We start from the raw sequence: 16,673 nt of genomic DNA, 5'->3' as shown, positions 1-16,673 counted from the left end.
ACAACTTGTTTCTTCAAACAGTAATATCACGCCACGAATGTTTGTGCTTTTATGAACTTTTCAACTGCTTATAAAGCCATTATAGAACAAGGAACTTTTAACTTCGTCATATATTACCGTTTTCTTTTTTAAATTACGACACATCTGTATTGAATGATGTCTTTCTGAAAAAAGTTTTTTTTTTCACATAACCAAAAAAGGCACACACAATAATTCCAACTTTTTTATGCTTAATGTGAAACACATTTTTTGCCAATTTCCAAAAACAAATCATACAACCATTATTGGAAAACGGATCAGAGCCCTTTTGGAATATCTCTCTTTCATCATAATCATTGAAACCTGGCAACGTGAGTCTTGCCTGGCGACAGCACGCTGTGCAGGGGAATGTTGATTTCATGTGGCGCTGAAAAAGACCTTGCGGTAAAGATGAATGCAGCTTCATTGTGTTGCACTAATTATCTAGACGACTTCCATCAAGAAGCGAGCTGAGCTGTTTGTTCAAGGTTGCCATCTGATGTGACGTGCAGTGCTCTTGAAACCTGTTGAAAAGCTGCAACATGTGTTGTGAAATGGCCTGTTGCTTAGGAACCAATGTGACTCCATGCATGCATAAGAGCAGGCTTTGTTCAAGTTCTTGGAAGACCATTTTTTTAATCTATGATTTTTCATGTGCAGTAATTGAACTTTGCTTCTTAGATGCCAATGCGAATTAAAATACTTGCTTGGAACTTAAGTTTAGTGTGTATCCAATCAGGGAGGGAATGATCATGTCATTGTGTTTTTACTAAGCACACATATGTTTATTTCCTTTTTTCCGCACTCTTAGATTATCAAGACTGATGTGTGAAAACACATTATTAGGTTGTTGTGAATGGTGATAGAGGTTGAGCTGTCATAAAATGAAACAAAATATTTACTATGAAAATGAGCTTTTCATTAGTGGTTGCATTATGCCTTCCATCAATCAATTTTCTACACCACTTATGCTTATTGGGGTCCCGGGTGTCTTGGGGCCCATCCGAGCTGATCTTGGGTGAGAAGCAGGGTACACCCTTGACTGGTTGCCAGCTATTTATAGGCCACAAATATACGCAAATAATCATTCACAACTATGAATAATTTCAAAAAAGCATGTTTTCCTGTTAAAAAATGTCCTGAGAGCTATTCAGTATAGCATTCAGAATAGTAGTAGTATAGTATGTTAGACATTCAGCCACTTCTTTAAGCACACTAGGACATGATGATGAAATTGTATATTTTTATTACCATAAACAAATTCCACTGCAAGACCTTTTTGCATGTAAACAAAATGGTGTTGTTGTTTTTTCAAAGGATACTATGAAAACAAGTTTTGATGGATTCTCACGTTCATACATACAGCAACATACCCCCACCCCCAAAATCTGTCCTTGATTTCGTGAAAAGCTGTGGATGCCGTCCCGTCCTCACACCTTTATTCGCACCTCCCGCTGGGAGGGAGAGTGCTGGTCGAATGAAGATGGTGGAGGCAGTTGCCATCAGTGGGGGCAGCATCAGAGTAGCTGCAGCACTTCAAATGGAATGTGAGGTTTTCAAGCCATATAGTCATAAATATTTCATCTGCCAGCAGCTTTGAGGAGACGAGAGGGGGCAGGCCAACCAGGCACCGGCCCAGCGCTTCTGGGCTTCGAACGACAAACCACAGCTCTCAGAGACAAAAGGTAGAAATGGGGGAGGGGGCTCTTGAAATGTGAAACAACAAAAAAATGTTTACTAAAATTGAACAAAAACATTATGATTAAAGTCAAGCATTTGCTACGGGAGTGACACATTTCACAAAATCACAGCTCGTGGTAGAGCAAAAATTGGGTTCACTAAATCTCCAACAATAGTTGTTATAATACAAATCTATTTTCCAAAGTAATTAATGTTTCTAATAAATATCATATGGCTATATGTGAGAGAGAATCTTCGTGAAATTGCACTATTCTCAACAATAATTGCCTTTATTATGGAATCTTAATTAGAACTGAACTATATTAATGATCTTGCTATCTACCGTGGGCAAAAGAATATGTTTAGTACTGAAGAAGCTGAATGTGTGCCTTCATGGGTTCATAAAAAATATACTCGATGAATGCTGTAGCAAAAAGAATCTTGAGGGCTTGTGTCATAGCTCCTTCATTATTTTTTTCGGTCTAAGATGAATGAGAAACATGAAGACGTGCTCAGGTAAAAGCTTCCTATTCACGAATTGCTGTCCCTTTCCCGTAAGCGGCCGGTGGAGCGCTGAAAAAAAAAAAGACTGCAAATTTAATGACTTTTTTTTTCCGGGCACTTGTGATCTAGGATCATAGTCTGTGTCAAAGTTAATGCATTCTGACGTTTGCATCGTTGTTTGAGCAATCCGTGTTACCGTAAAGGGTCTGCTACAAATGACTGCCAAAGGTGAACCACTGATCTACTTTGCCAGTAATGTCACATGAGAGACCTCTTTTAATTTGTTGAGGGGTAGGCAGAATAGAAAACATAGAAAATAGAAAAAAAATATTGAACTTACGGTCGTGTAACTTTGAAATAATATGATTCAAGTAATAGTAAAAATTAGCCCGTCAAATTATTATTTCATGTAAAAAATTTTTAAGTAAATATCACTCCAAATTTGTTTGCGTAAAATTTCGTCTGAATATATAAATTTTGCTCCCTTTTCCCGTCACGTGCTGTGGTTAACCTGATGGTTTAATTCCAAAGACCATTACAATTTGCCAACATAGACTGAGACAGCCTCTTCTACGCTTCTCAAATTCAAAATGGAGTACTTGTAGATGGAAATGCTGACATTTCTAAGCAGTTGTACTTTCAGCTGCCAACGTTTTGTTCATTATTTTGAATTGTGTTAGATCATATTTAAATGACATTCTAATGTTGAAGGATAGCTCAAGTTACTTAGCCACAAGGTCATTTTCTAATAAACCTTTGTAGAACTGCCCCCCTGCTGCCCTTAGAATCTGTTTGAGTCGAAGAAGCCTGACCTACCATGATGGACATTGTTTGTGCAAACCTCTTTCTTCTCACTAGTTTTCTGTTATGTTTGACATTAGTTTCCAAATCCTGGCAGCCAGATAAAAGGATGAAGACCTTGGTAAAATGATGGTAGGCCTATTTTTTTATAGTGGCGAGTCCAGATTGAGCAGTGGCATCCAGATGAAGCTGTGCATTTGTTCTATGGATTAAGGGCAACATGATGTCACAAGGGCTCTTGAGCCTCAAGCTGTATGACTGGAAGCAGGTGGCACGTTTCTTACGTCCCTGCTAAGAGGGATTATAGGCCTCTGAAGGGAGAGGGATCATATTTGATTAGCGCGTTCTAAAGGTTCATGTGATTAGCTTGGCATTTTGAGCTGCACTCCTGATTTCATTGCAAATGTTGTTCGGAAGGTCTTGCGAAAGAATCTCAATTGCTTTGCAACATTTTTGACTCTTGTGGAATGCAATTGTGTTAAGCTTCTGATAAAGGCTAATGAATGAAAAATAAAATCACTGGACAAGTGGTATGGGAAATAGCTTGATGGATGGACATTTCATGTGGTACCGATAGCGCTCTGGCAGGGTGCATGTCTTCTGAGTTTTAATATATTTGAAATGGCACATTTTTGATGGTATTAAAAATAATTTTGTGATTGTGTAGATATACTTAATGTTGTGGCAGATTTATTAGTGCTATGTCTGAATTGGTTATTGCTTGTGATCAGTAGCATAATTACACAATATTCTTTACAGGGAGAAAACGTTTGACAGGAAATCTCTGCTGGTGTGGGTGGAGGAGTCAGGAGTGAGCGGTTGCAAACACCAACCCACGCACAGCAATCTCCCAGGAGGAGAGACTCTCCATTGAGCTCCCGGAGCTGCTGGCCTATAGGGAGGCTGAGCAGTCAAAGAGTGCAACACAATCAAATAAGGTCAAATTCACCTCCACTTTGCACATTCAATTCAAAGGGCAAGGTAGACCTTGAAAAAAAATCTGTCTGGGTCATGTCTTACAAACTTGTTTTTGTTACATGCAGTGAATTCAGTCGTGATTCCAAAAATAGTCTTATGGTGGCAAAACTGTTGCATTTTTGTGGTCCTGCTAATTCAGAATGTGTGATGAAATGTTTCCCTCTTGTGTTTTTGGCCATTATTGCCAGTGAAAGGTCATTCTCAGTCAGTGATTTTTAGTATCTGATTTAAAAAAAAACAGCTGATGGTAATTGGTCGGCTCATTCATGCAACATGGTTTCTGCCTGCTAAGTGACAGAATAATTACACACAAGGCGACATGGCACTCTCATTGAGTAAGGGAGTGATAGCAGAAAATGTGAAGGGAATGCTGATTGCCCGAGCAGAGCGTTTTTTTTTTTTTTCCTGAATCCTCCTCTCTTTTGTTCACAAGGCTGCCGCATTCGCCTTTATAGATAACTCCTCCCATTTGCGGCAAGACGGCATAATTGGTGGACAGCGAAATGACACATTTGACAATCGCTTCGGCGACACAACTGTTGCTAAGGTACTTTGAATGGCTAGTTGGCCATTACAGCATTTCGTCCGCCTCTTTAGTGCCAGGGAGTGGCATGGAATATTTAACAAGTGTGAAAATCTCGACATGAGCCAGTTTCTCATCAGTTGCCCAGACAACACGATGACCGACACGGCGTCGTCGCTGGCTGCAGGCAGCCGTGTGTTATTGGACTTTGACCCACAATGGGCTGGTCCTCCCTTGGTTGGACTTCTTTCAAATAGTCTGCCTAAAGAAATTTGGCAGACGCATGCTGTCTGCAGAAAGGCCCGTTTTAAAAGGAGACGGAGGAAGCTTGAGTTCATCCTCAGTTCAGAGCCCATGTCGAGGTAAAACTACTTCAATGATGTGTGCTGTAAGCACAATCCCTTCAATATACACCTACTTGAGATATGCCTTCTGCACTATGACATTAGTCTTCGAATAGCTTTACTATTTACACTTCTTTAAATTCCAATATTCAATGTCGACATTGTTGGCCATTTTAGAGTGTCTTGTTGTCGGCCAAGAGTGGGCGCACGTCATGGCGAAATAACAAGGGAGGGCTTTAAAAAAATGTCTGACATGACAGGCAAAATGTGGACCGGGGCTTTGCTTTTGAGTGGCACGGTAAAGCTCGACATCGACTCGGTGGGATATTTTCTAGCCACCATAGGATTTATGCGGCTATACTGTATTCTTGTGGCGCATCTTATTTTGTGTGGATAAAGGAGCATACATTTTACGTCGTAGCAGTAAAACGAGATTGAAAATTGAACAAGGCCCAGTTTGAGCACATTCAATGTACATGCCCACAGCATTTGAGAGGGGAGAGAAGGGCTTTATTTTTATGATTTTGTAAAATGCGAGGCAATCTTTGTATTTTTTTTTATTCGGCAACGTTGTCTCTCTATAGTGTGTTAAATTGAGAAGTGAATTGTTTTTACATTACATTAACTTCAATCGCAGTTTTTTACTGTAATACCCTTGCATGTGGAAACAGAGAGAGCCAAAGTCGTAGATGTACTTTTCAGCCCTTGCGCCAGGTGGACAGTAAAACACAAAGAGCACTATCACACAGAAGCAGCACAGATCTGCGCACAGATCACAGACATCACGCGCCACCCCACCGTACAGTATTTTCTATATTCTTTATGCTTTCAGTTTTTTTGTGAGTGTGCGTTAAAATACATTTACAGTGCATTTGAAGTGTGTAACACTTAAATAACGGCAAATGGGACAGATCTGTAAGGTGTCCCCCATGATAAACTGAGGTTCACTGTTATTATTTTTTTTTATTTTTATATTTTTATGACGACAATCTGCAAGGTGTGACAATTGCACAAATATCCGCCTGAGTTTTCAATAATTACTTTTTGGAATGATGCTTATTCGCTACATTGAAATGACTCCACCCTCGTAAACTCCTCCTTTTGAGGAGACCTTTTCAAACTTGGGATCCCCTTGGCTTGGACCGCACATCATCATCATCATCATAGCTGACTATAGCGAGCAGATGAGAGCCGCCGGCCCTGTCTGTGCTGGCGGGGGCGGCTCATCATGGTGTCTGACTGTCTGTGTGCAGCAGCGTGAGGCTCGGCTGCCTGGGACTGTTGATATTGAGTAGGAAAGAGTGCCCCGGGCACCATTCATCAAAAAGAAGCCTTTTCTACTTTGGGAATAGATATGAATAATCCATGCTTTCTTTACCCTTTCCAGTGTATCTATGTGTAGCCCATTACATTTGCTTTTGCCTTTTCCTCGGAAAATCCTCTCACTCTTATTGGTTTTCATTCATTCATTGTACACAATACCAAAATGTGTCAAATGTTGGTATTCCTTTTTGATAATGTAATGGAGCTGTAATATGATATGTCTCTAATAACATGATAGTTTTCTGTCTGTAGATAAGAAATGTTCCACCAATCATCTGTCAGTATAATCCGCTCTAATGATCGATCATAAAAAAAATAGCACATAATCCAATGCAGTTTCTTTAATATTAATAAAACAAGCATGATAAACAAAGGCTAGCACACAAAGTTTAATTAATATATTTTTTCTAGATTTTCCAAACGGGTCATTTGACCTGCAACATAACAGGAGGGTTGAAGTAGATTACCTGTACAAAGAATAAAAAAAATATATCAAAATGTTCTAATTATTTTCAAGGAAATCTAATTTGGAACTTGATGTTAAATCAGATCCAGGCTGTTTCTACACTGTGTAAAGAACAGGTTATGGATGCATTGCGCTTTCAAGGGACTTTCTAGTTTGCAGTTTTTTTTTTTTTTATGGTGGTTATAAACATTGATTTGTGCATTGCTGTTAATGAAGGACCCTCTTGAGACCTACGAGGTATAATCACTGTATGTCAAGTCACGGCTTATATTAATCTTTTTTTCTTCTTTATTTTGAATCTCAAAGACAGCTCAGCATCACTAGCCTTCAACATGATCAACACTTGCCTCGCCCATTAGGCAGTGAATGAAGCAGAAGATGTTTCATTCCATAAATGATATATATCTTAATGGACTACTGCCCCACTGTGGCAGTAAACTTACTGGAGCCAAGTGCCAAATTGAAGCCATTTCCTTCGTTTTTATTGTGCTGGCTCACAACTCTATTTCCAGCTGAGGTCTCTTACTGTGACCAGGAAGGCAGCCGTATTTCACCCACACTAGCAGGACACACTCTGCACACCTTCAATCGTCCCTGCGGGCCAAATATAGAGTTTTTAATTGGATTGAATATTCTACCACCAAACATTGGTGTGATAATTAAGATTATTATATATTTCATAGTGTATATAAATATGTATGTTGTGTATATCTACATATACGAATCTGTGCCCGAAAAAAAATGATTAAAAAAATGTAATGAATCCAGTGGGCAACAACTTCTTACATTGTTACATTTTAGAAGTATTGTTTTCAAATTCCAGGTTCCAGATTAGTTTTCTGGGTCACATGACTCATTTTTAGGTAGGATTGTTGTAACGTACGAACAAATGTAAATTTTTTGGGTCACAATTTTGCTCCTTCCCAATCAAGTGGTCTACTGGTGTACAAAAAAAAAATATATATATATATATATATATATATATAGCGCATTTCAGTAATGATCAGCCCACCAGAAGCCATCAGACAGCATGTGATGCTGCATAACTTAACCTGCTCAGTAGAGATGTTTGTTCACACCCTATCTCTATCTTGCTGCCCATACTCAATAAATCAGCTTGCTTTTAAAGGTTCTGTAGACCACTGCAGGAACATTTTTCTTTTCTTTCGACCCTTCCAGCCCCCAACTTGCACTCAGATGAGTCAGACAGAAAAATACGCCCCTCGATTTTATTCTGCTTCCATGAGCAACATAATCAATATGCTTTAGCTGTGTTGTGCATCTGCTGGGTGAGTGTTTTTTTTTTTTTCACTCAAATACACAGCAAGACAGGCACATCCAACAATGGAGCGATGCCCCCTAGGGCTCTGACATCAATTAGGACAGACAATGGACATCTGTTCTGTACATTATAGGCTAAAAACACCACTCTGCCATGTGAATATGTAATTGTGAGTCTCCATTTCTGGTTTGATCAGATGTCTGGATAAAGTCTTATGATTAAATCATGATGTCCTTCCTCGATAATAGAATGATGCTCAGAAGTTACAACAAAAACAATACAGTAATTCAATTTTTGGCTAATCTCCCATGTATTCCTATTGGATCCGAACCAAAAGTAATGTTTTCTCTTTGGCCAATATCCTAATGCGTGATGCAAATGCATGTCACCAATATAACAAGGGTGACTGAAGCATGATTTCATGGAAATAGAAAAATTGTTTCCCAGATTTTATGTCACTCACCTGGACGTGTGTTTACTGCCATCTAATGCAACAGATTAGGGTTCTGACACATATCTATGTGTGGGCGTGTGTGTGTGCGTCGGGGTGGGCGTGTGTGTGTGTGTGTGTGCGTGTCTCAGTGTGGGTGTGTGCGCACACACTTAAACATATGTGTCAGAACCCTAATCTGTTGCAAAGAATCATTTTTCCTTTCAAGAAGGGACAGTTTTCTTTTCTATCTCAGTGGAAAATGCACCAGTCTTTTAGTTAAAATTTTTTTTCCACTGAATCATTTCATTTATAACTCAAAAAAAAGACTCAACAGATCAGTTTGTGTTTATTTACTTAATTTCAGGTGAGGTTGCCGTCAATATAAGCGCTGAAATCAGGATGCAGTAATCTATGGCTTAATCCAAGCCAAATCAAAATGTCTATGTTGTCGTGTTGGCTGTAAACTGACCGTGCGTGGGCCGGGCATGGCTGTCCTCCCAGAATCAGGGTGGGGAGGTGAGCTATGGAGAGCCAGAATGTCTTCCTCTCCTCTCTCATTGCGCTCTGTTTACTGCTAGTACTCACCGTCTGTCACACCCCACCACGCCATGCCACGCCACGCCGTAGTCACACACGCAAATACACACTCAGCTCATCTTTCACCATGGCCAGTGTAGTACAATTCTCCAGAAACCCATCATCGCTCTCTACTCACATGGTGCTAAAAAGGTCTCTCTGGCCCTTTGGGGGGGCTCCACTCTTCCTCTGAAGATCGATGCCCTGCATTCGTCTATCCATCTTCTTGCCTTTACGGCTTGCCGTTTGTCTCCAAGTCTTTACCGCTTGTCTGTCCAACACACACACACGGGAGCTCTCAGTAGCTTTTGCGAGGAATCAATAGATTGCATCACTGTTCATTCAAGCATTGTATTCATTATAAATATTGGCGATGTGCATTGAAAAAGATTGACATTCTTGATGTGGATTAGATTATATTGCGTGTGATCGTATTGTTGTCGACCGAATCCCTCCCAGTCATCTCTCCTTCCTGCCTGTTTGGCTGTTTTTTTCCAACTCTTCCTTAGATTGCTTTTTCTTGCATGTTCAACCACTCCTCCCGTGAAAGGTGTATTGATCGGCCGGGTGCACTAATTATTGTGCGTGGCCTTGCATGTTTCTGTGAACCGCAGTCAGCCTTTGATCGACGTGTCTGGCTGTTTTTGCATCGCCGTTGAAAAACAGGAAGGGAAAGGTTTGGATTACAGAGTATGGAAGGTTGTGACTCCTGATCTCCATCAGGCAAATGTGACACCTTCTTAAGAGACTAATGTCTATCAGCATCTCACTTCACGTGCTGCGTGTCAGTTTGTATATATGTGGTGTTTACATATGCATCGATTCATTCATGCATATGAGTGTATTAGTCATCTATATGCGTATGCATGCGGGTGCATGTGGGCAAAAACACAGGTCGGTACATCCTGCTCTGCCTCCATCTGTGCCCGCGCAGTCAACAGACTACATAATAACCAGCTCTGTACACACTCATGGATCTGTTTTGGTGTCGTCTGCTTAGTTTCCTCAAATTTCCCCATTGTGGGACTAATAAAGGACATATTATCTTATCTTAAGACAGCAGCATTCTGTAATAGGCTGCATGTCAATTGTGAGAAATTGAATGTTGATGCATATAAATACACGTATTAAATCACTGTAGGATTACAAGCATATAAATGCCGCCGTCTTTGTTGTTAATCTGACAAAAATCGAAACGTACTCTATAATGGAAAAATGGTGTTTATTGGATGCTGCGTTATCGCACATTTCTTATACATGTAATTTTTTTTTTGTATTTCATGAATTTTCAGGCTCTTATTTTGGAAATAGCATTGAAGAAATAATTAATAGTTTACATTTTGGGCAAAAGGAGAGCGAAGTCGCTGGTCTACTTCTGCTTTGTTTGAATTTCCAATTCCCACATTTTTTCTCTAGCTAATAATGGTAATCGAATATAGTTTACCACCTAATTTTGATGAAAATTTGTTGAAGGTTGTAATAAAATTGGTCGCATGTCAGTTTTTAATATCAACAATAAATTTAGATGATAAAACATTAACTTTGATACTAAATGACAAGGGATATAGCATTTAGCCAGCTGTGGCCTAGCTCTTGCCGATAAAGTTCCAAAATACAAAACCTACTTGCAAGAGTTCCTTTGATTCTGGCTCAGTTGAAGTCGGATGAGGTCGAGTGAGATTTACTGAAGTTTTGTGTTGTGCTGTTTTGTGCTTACCACAACTCACATTGGAATCTTTGACTTTCGTTTGAATTTTGCATTCATTGTCACCTTATTACAAGTCCAGTCACACTGAATAATTAGCATTTTAGTGTCATCTGTAATTGCTAGGGATAGAGGTGCTGGATTGGGAATCAATAAGAAACACTGAAGCCATTGTCACCGGTGACCTTTGTGCACGCTGCGGCAATGACATTTTAAGCTGAAAGGTCCGCATGGATAAGCACACATCGGGTGGTTTGGAAATGGCATTCTTGGCAAGATGTGTGTGGTGGAACATACTGATGATGTCTGCGTCATATGTTCCCTATTGTGTACATATTTTTTTTTCTTCTTTGAATGCAGATCAGTGTTTAGACTATAATCCTGATCATCGGGCTACTTGGGGTACATTGCAGCCCTCTTGCTCCTCTTTGGCACAACCTCCTCTCTTCACCTTTGCCCCCGGTCCTTCTTTGCACCCCTCCAAGGGAGTGAAGACTTATTTGTGGATGCACACCCTCGCGTGTGTACCATCTGCCAGCCCCCCAGGAAACCAGCCAGGTGCTGGGCACACGCTCACCCCAGCCAGGCCACAACAGCACAACCTGCTCGGATCACACTCCCTGTGCCAACTGTTGATCTTCATATAAATCTCACTATCAGCTAGACTCCAAAAACCGAAAAGCAGACTGAGCACAAGCGATTGAGAGTATTTGTTGAAGGTTGTTGTTTTTATCCTCCTTTGTTTTGCCCTTGTGATGTTTTTCCCAAGAGATTCGAAAGCCCAGGTGGAACCACGGCTTTCAGGTTATAAATTAGAGAGAGTGATGATTTGTATGTTGGAACCATTTAATTCAGGTGCTGAACAATTAATCGATACATATTGTTAGAAGTCTAACATGAGTATCAGTTGCCTTTAAGTAGTATTTTATTTATTTATTTTACTACAATTAGTTTTGGTCCAAAATCTTACAAAATTCCCATGAAAAAAGTCTACTGTCCTCTGTTCCCTTTTCCCACTCAGCAGAAACAATATGTCTCCCGCTTGGCTCAAGAGGCCACTATATTTGAAGTTTAATCTTTGTTTCGTCACATTATTTTCCTAATGCTGTCCTCTTTTATAAGATCATGGAAAATGTACTTTACTCGCTGCATTTTGCCACATATCTGCCTGCTCTGTTTATCTACTTTCTGCTTCCTTTATGAGTTGTGATGAAATGGCCGTGTGATTTTATTGGACCCGCTAGACTGGGCCTTGTGTTCAAGGTCAGAATGCATCGCAGCATGGGGACATACTTCATACATAATGTATACAATATAGCACTCGTTGCTAATTAGCACTAACAGGAAAGGATGCCCCCAGATTTCTGCCTGATTTGTGTCTAATTTACATAAATATAATGGCACACAAGAGAGTGTGAGGCCTGAAGTCTGTATTCTCCTTTGGGGAGGGAGAGGTGTTACTGGGCTTTGGGCGCACAAGTGCTAATTGTCACAGAGCTGCTGTTCTCATGCTCAGACCACAAACTAGACACAAACACATCATGACTTGGCATTGACTATCAATGACTACTGACTTTCACCAAACATGAAGGACAAGGCTTTTTAATAATGAAACTGTGAGGGATTGTATATTTTATGGCACATTTGGATATCTATTGAGATCAGTAAACATGTGGAATTGAAAAATAATCTATAAGGCAGCCTTATTCAATGTAGCCAATGTATTGGATCTGCCACATTCAGACGGGTCTGAGTTACACTTCCACCGGGTTGTTTACTGCGCTATACTACAATGTGAGTTAGCCAACTACTATTACTCTGTGGATTTGAAATGATATGCAGGACAAACATAGTAACCCAAATAAAAACATTTTAAATGAGTGTGATTTTTATGTAGTCCATCCCTAACATTACATTTTGCAAGTGTACCTAATAAAGTGTCCAGTTCCTGCAAAGGTATGATTACTTGGTAGCTTTGTCTGAGCCTGAGAGCCATACAAAGCAGGTTGAGTAATTGTGGTGATTTGGGGGAAGGGGTGGAGGCTGTCAATGGTTTGAGGGAGTACTAATACATTATTCACAGCGTTGGGGTGGGTGCCTAAAGTGCCAGATTAATTTGTGTTTTTTTTTCTTTTCAGTTGGGTGGAGGAATAAATGAGGACTGTCAGGTGTGTACTAAAGTGCCATGCAATCATTTAGACAAGTGTTATTGGTGCACTGGTGCTACATGGCTGGACTGGTCCAGGTGTGTGAATGGATGGACGGTGTGCAATTATCTCCTATGATGACAATGATGGCTAAAGGCGCTAGGACTGTTGAGTGTGAGTGCAGATAAGTACAATAGCTCGAATTTTCCAGTCTTTAATCAAAGTAAAACATTGCTACTGACTGCCTTGTAATTTTTTTTTTTTTTGCGCTTAGTGAAGCTTCCAAGGGGTAACTCGTGACCATGTTTAAAACAATGTGTGTATTCCTTAGAAAGAAAAAAAAATCATGTATATTTTTTATTGTGTTTATTTTAGCTACCTAGCAATGATCTTAAAAATAGAAGACTGAAGAAATTGATGTTGACAGAGATAGTATTGCAGCCAACCAAGCAGATTATCATTTTGATTCTGATAGAAAATATCACACTTGCTCAAAAGCAATTTTCACAACATGTAAATGCAGACACCCGAGCGTAAATGCGCTGTCTTACTCAGACTGGCAAGAAATGTTGCCAAGGTATTTCTTGGACTAACATTAGCATAGGCTAAATGCCGAGTTTATTCCCGTGTGATCCAAAGGGAACTTTGAAAGATAGAGTAAAGCTAGTGAGATAGTGGACATGAGTGATGTTTGCCAGGAGATATTTCTTTTCTATTGCTGCTCACGGCTTACTTTGACATAGAGTGCTCGAGGTTTAGTTCTCATTTGGGATTTCTTCTGTTGAATGGTAATGGCTGAGAGCTATAAATCTGACTGTATGTTTGCAGTGGGCTAGAATAATAATTATAAATGTATTCCTGTTTTGTCTCCATGAATGTCTACTGGCTGACTGTTCACAAACTATATTGCTACTGAAAAATGCACAAGTAGTGTTGTCTTTAATGTTGCCAGGCAGGCGTTTATAAGAACAAATTCTCCCCATGATGTTGTCGCATGTAGAGGACAGCGTTTCAATGGACTAATGAGGCGCTTTCAGAAGGTGCAAGGGGTGGCTTGGACGTTTTTGTGAGAGGGTCCTGCAGCCGTCTTTGCAGGCTGCTCCCAAGGGAGGCCTTACAGCTTGCTTAATTGAATCAAGTACACATGGTGCCTCCCCCTTCACAGTGCGGCCCATCCCCATACGAGAGGAGTGAGAAGGGCAGTGCCGCTTTGATGCTTTTGTTCTCCTCAGCACCACGGACAGCGCTGACTTTCACTGCAACCAGTTGCTAGATACTGTGGTCGCACTCAATCGCTTTTGCTTTTGCCGGAGCGGCGGAGGAAGGAGGTCAGCATGTTCGACTGCATTGAATCATAAATTGTTCCTCAAAATCTTGAAATGTGCAGAGCCTTGTCAAAACAACTGATTGAAAATCTTGTCTGGATCTGATGCAGAGCTACCTCGGTATTTGGCATCATTTGTCAGGATTCAGGTGGCCCAAACCAAGAGCGCAAATTTGAAGAAAGCAGAGTGTGAATATGCGTAACTTTTGTCTTGTATGTCATCTGTCACTCTTTCTTCCTTTCGCTTATATAAAACATGCTCAGGATATTTAGGGAAATATCATTATTTGAAGTGAATTGAATGATTCAGACGAATGCACAGATGAGGTAGTCGATCTCTGGATGCAACGGTTGCAGCAACATCTGGCTGTCTGATTTCATTACTTTCTACATATGTTTTTTAATTTCCTGTTCAGTGGAGCCACAAAATCTGCGTAGGTAGTTATCGTTACTTTGGATCTTGAAAAGATTTTTCCAACAGACATGAATGAAATTAGAAATCATCCCCTCATTGAGGCTGGTCCGAACCTGCTTTGTTCATCAAACGGTTCGTTCGTAACCTGAGGTTTTACTGTACTGAAAAAGTCAGCAAAATGTTTGAGTAGCCAATCAACATTGTGCCATCTCCTCTAGTGGCTTTTGGTGATATTTATTTTCCAAACAAAAGAAAGAAAGTTAGGTGCTGCACTTTTAACAATTTCCACTACATGACGCTCAATCATAACATTTATATTTTTTTATTTGTGACTCAATATAAGACTTCGTGCCACATGCCTGGGTGCGTTATATTTCACAGTCCCTGAATACTTGATTAACATGCAGATATTTTGATCTAAATATCTCCTCACCATAAAACCAAAGCAACTCTAAAGTATTTTCCAGCTAACTGGTTATGCCTGGAAATCACTGGCATTGAACTTTGCTTACACCAACCTCTGAGTCTAAAATATGATCACAGGCAACAGCTATATATCATTGCATCCGCTCCTAATGATATTACACAGGAGTCTGGAAAGCAGCTTCCAGCACACGTCTGATGGAGAAAAGGGAGACTGGACGTCGGCAGTTTGAATCACACATGATACAAGCTGATGGGTGTTTGGTTACATATTAGCCACCATATCATTTCCTCTTTATCGTGCATTAATATAGGAATGCTGATTCTCATCTGTAATCGGGGTTGGGTCTGTTAATGCTGAGCAATGTGATAGCTATGGTAATACAATGACTTTATAAAAGTAGCCAGCATCTCTAAAGGGCTGGCAGGGGCGGTTGCGTCTCTCCTGCTTGAGGCAAACCAGAAGAGCATGTTGTCCTACAAGAACACCACACCCAGCCTTGCTCACCATTAAGCATCAGTCTGTGTCGCCTAAATTTGATTCTAAATGTTCAGAGATCCTGCAGGAATTTGCGTAATGACAAACGGGTGACATCATTTGGATGGAATGTGAATAGTATTCATGTAAGATGAGACGAGGTGTGTATGCGCACACATCTACATTTTTTTTTACTGAGTCTGATCAATATCCACTCTGAGCACAAATTTCAAATTCATCATGCCCTCTTATATGCTATTGATTTTTGTGCAAAGGCTGCCCTCAAAAGAGCCTGATTACTTTTCCTCCGCCAGTCTGCGCAAACACAAGCTTGACAGCTGCAGACAGGTTAATTCATACCTTCCCTTTGCTTTTAGAAGTGCGACTGTAATAGGACGACAGGAAAGAGAGGGACACACAAGGGAACTTCCAATGTCGTTCTCCATCTGTGATCTATTTGTATGTTATCATCTTCAACACCGCCTCGTATTGCTGCTGAAGTAATCTTAATAAAACATCTCTAAAACACTGTCATACACAGCTCTCTTTGTATCAGGATTGTGTGGGATTTGTGAATATTCTGCTTGTCTGTTTTTTTCCAATATTAACTGTGACCTTCATGTATTTTTTATTGGCAGGGATGTCACCCTCCCTATTGGCAGGACCTGAGGTTCAGATGCAGAATAATGTATGCCGTCCTGCTCCAGCAGAGGTGCATCTTGCGCTGTAATTGTGAGCCGCCGGGCTCTGTTGTTTTGAGAGTATTCGAGACAGAGATGAGAGTAGTGGACCTGCACACATAGCTATGCACACAACATTGGAGCAAAAACACGTACTTGTGTGTCCATCCGCGCACATAAGCAAACTCTCAGGACCTGTCAGCGTCATAGACGACGATGTGTGGCCACAGTGACACCTACTGGCTGAATGAGACATTTACTAACGCTCACCAGTTTCTCTGTTGATTACGGTTCTGGTTCATTTAGGTTTATTTGCAAAAACAATTATTACGGAATATAATTATTCTTAAACCATTTAGAAAGATAATATAATGTGACACTTCTCAGGCATATTTTATTTGTCCTCTTGGAAAAACGACAGAGCATCTTAATCACTTATAAGCTGTAAATGAAAAAGAAGTATATTCATCGTTCTTTGTGTCTGCATGAAGAGTATTATGCTGGCAAATGGTGGTCAGGGTGGGCACACCAGAAGGAGCAGCACAATGGATTTGGATCATAGCATTTAATGGT

The 16,673-nt window shown here is 40.3% G+C and overlaps 1 long non-coding RNA gene across 1 annotated transcript in view; it reads left to right on the top strand.

Annotated features, from left to right (window-relative positions):
* LOC148335106 (uncharacterized) overlaps positions 1-16,673 on the top strand; it is a 24,255-nt gene extending 7,582 nt beyond the window's left edge. The window contains exon 4 of the long non-coding RNA XR_015844062.1: positions 16,059-16,673. This is a non-coding gene — a long non-coding RNA (uncharacterized LOC148335106). The remainder of the gene's footprint in view (positions 1-16,058) is intronic.

Source organism: Idiotropiscis lumnitzeri, chromosome 6 (genome assembly GCF_059441095.1).
Source record: "Idiotropiscis lumnitzeri isolate Australia: NSW breed Sydney's pygmy pipehorse chromosome 6, RoL_Ilum_1.0, whole genome shotgun sequence".
Lineage (NCBI taxonomy): Eukaryota > Metazoa > Chordata > Actinopteri > Syngnathiformes > Syngnathidae > Idiotropiscis > Idiotropiscis lumnitzeri.
The sequence above is the reverse complement of the archived record's forward strand: the minus strand, read 5'-3'. Positions and strand labels throughout refer to the sequence as shown.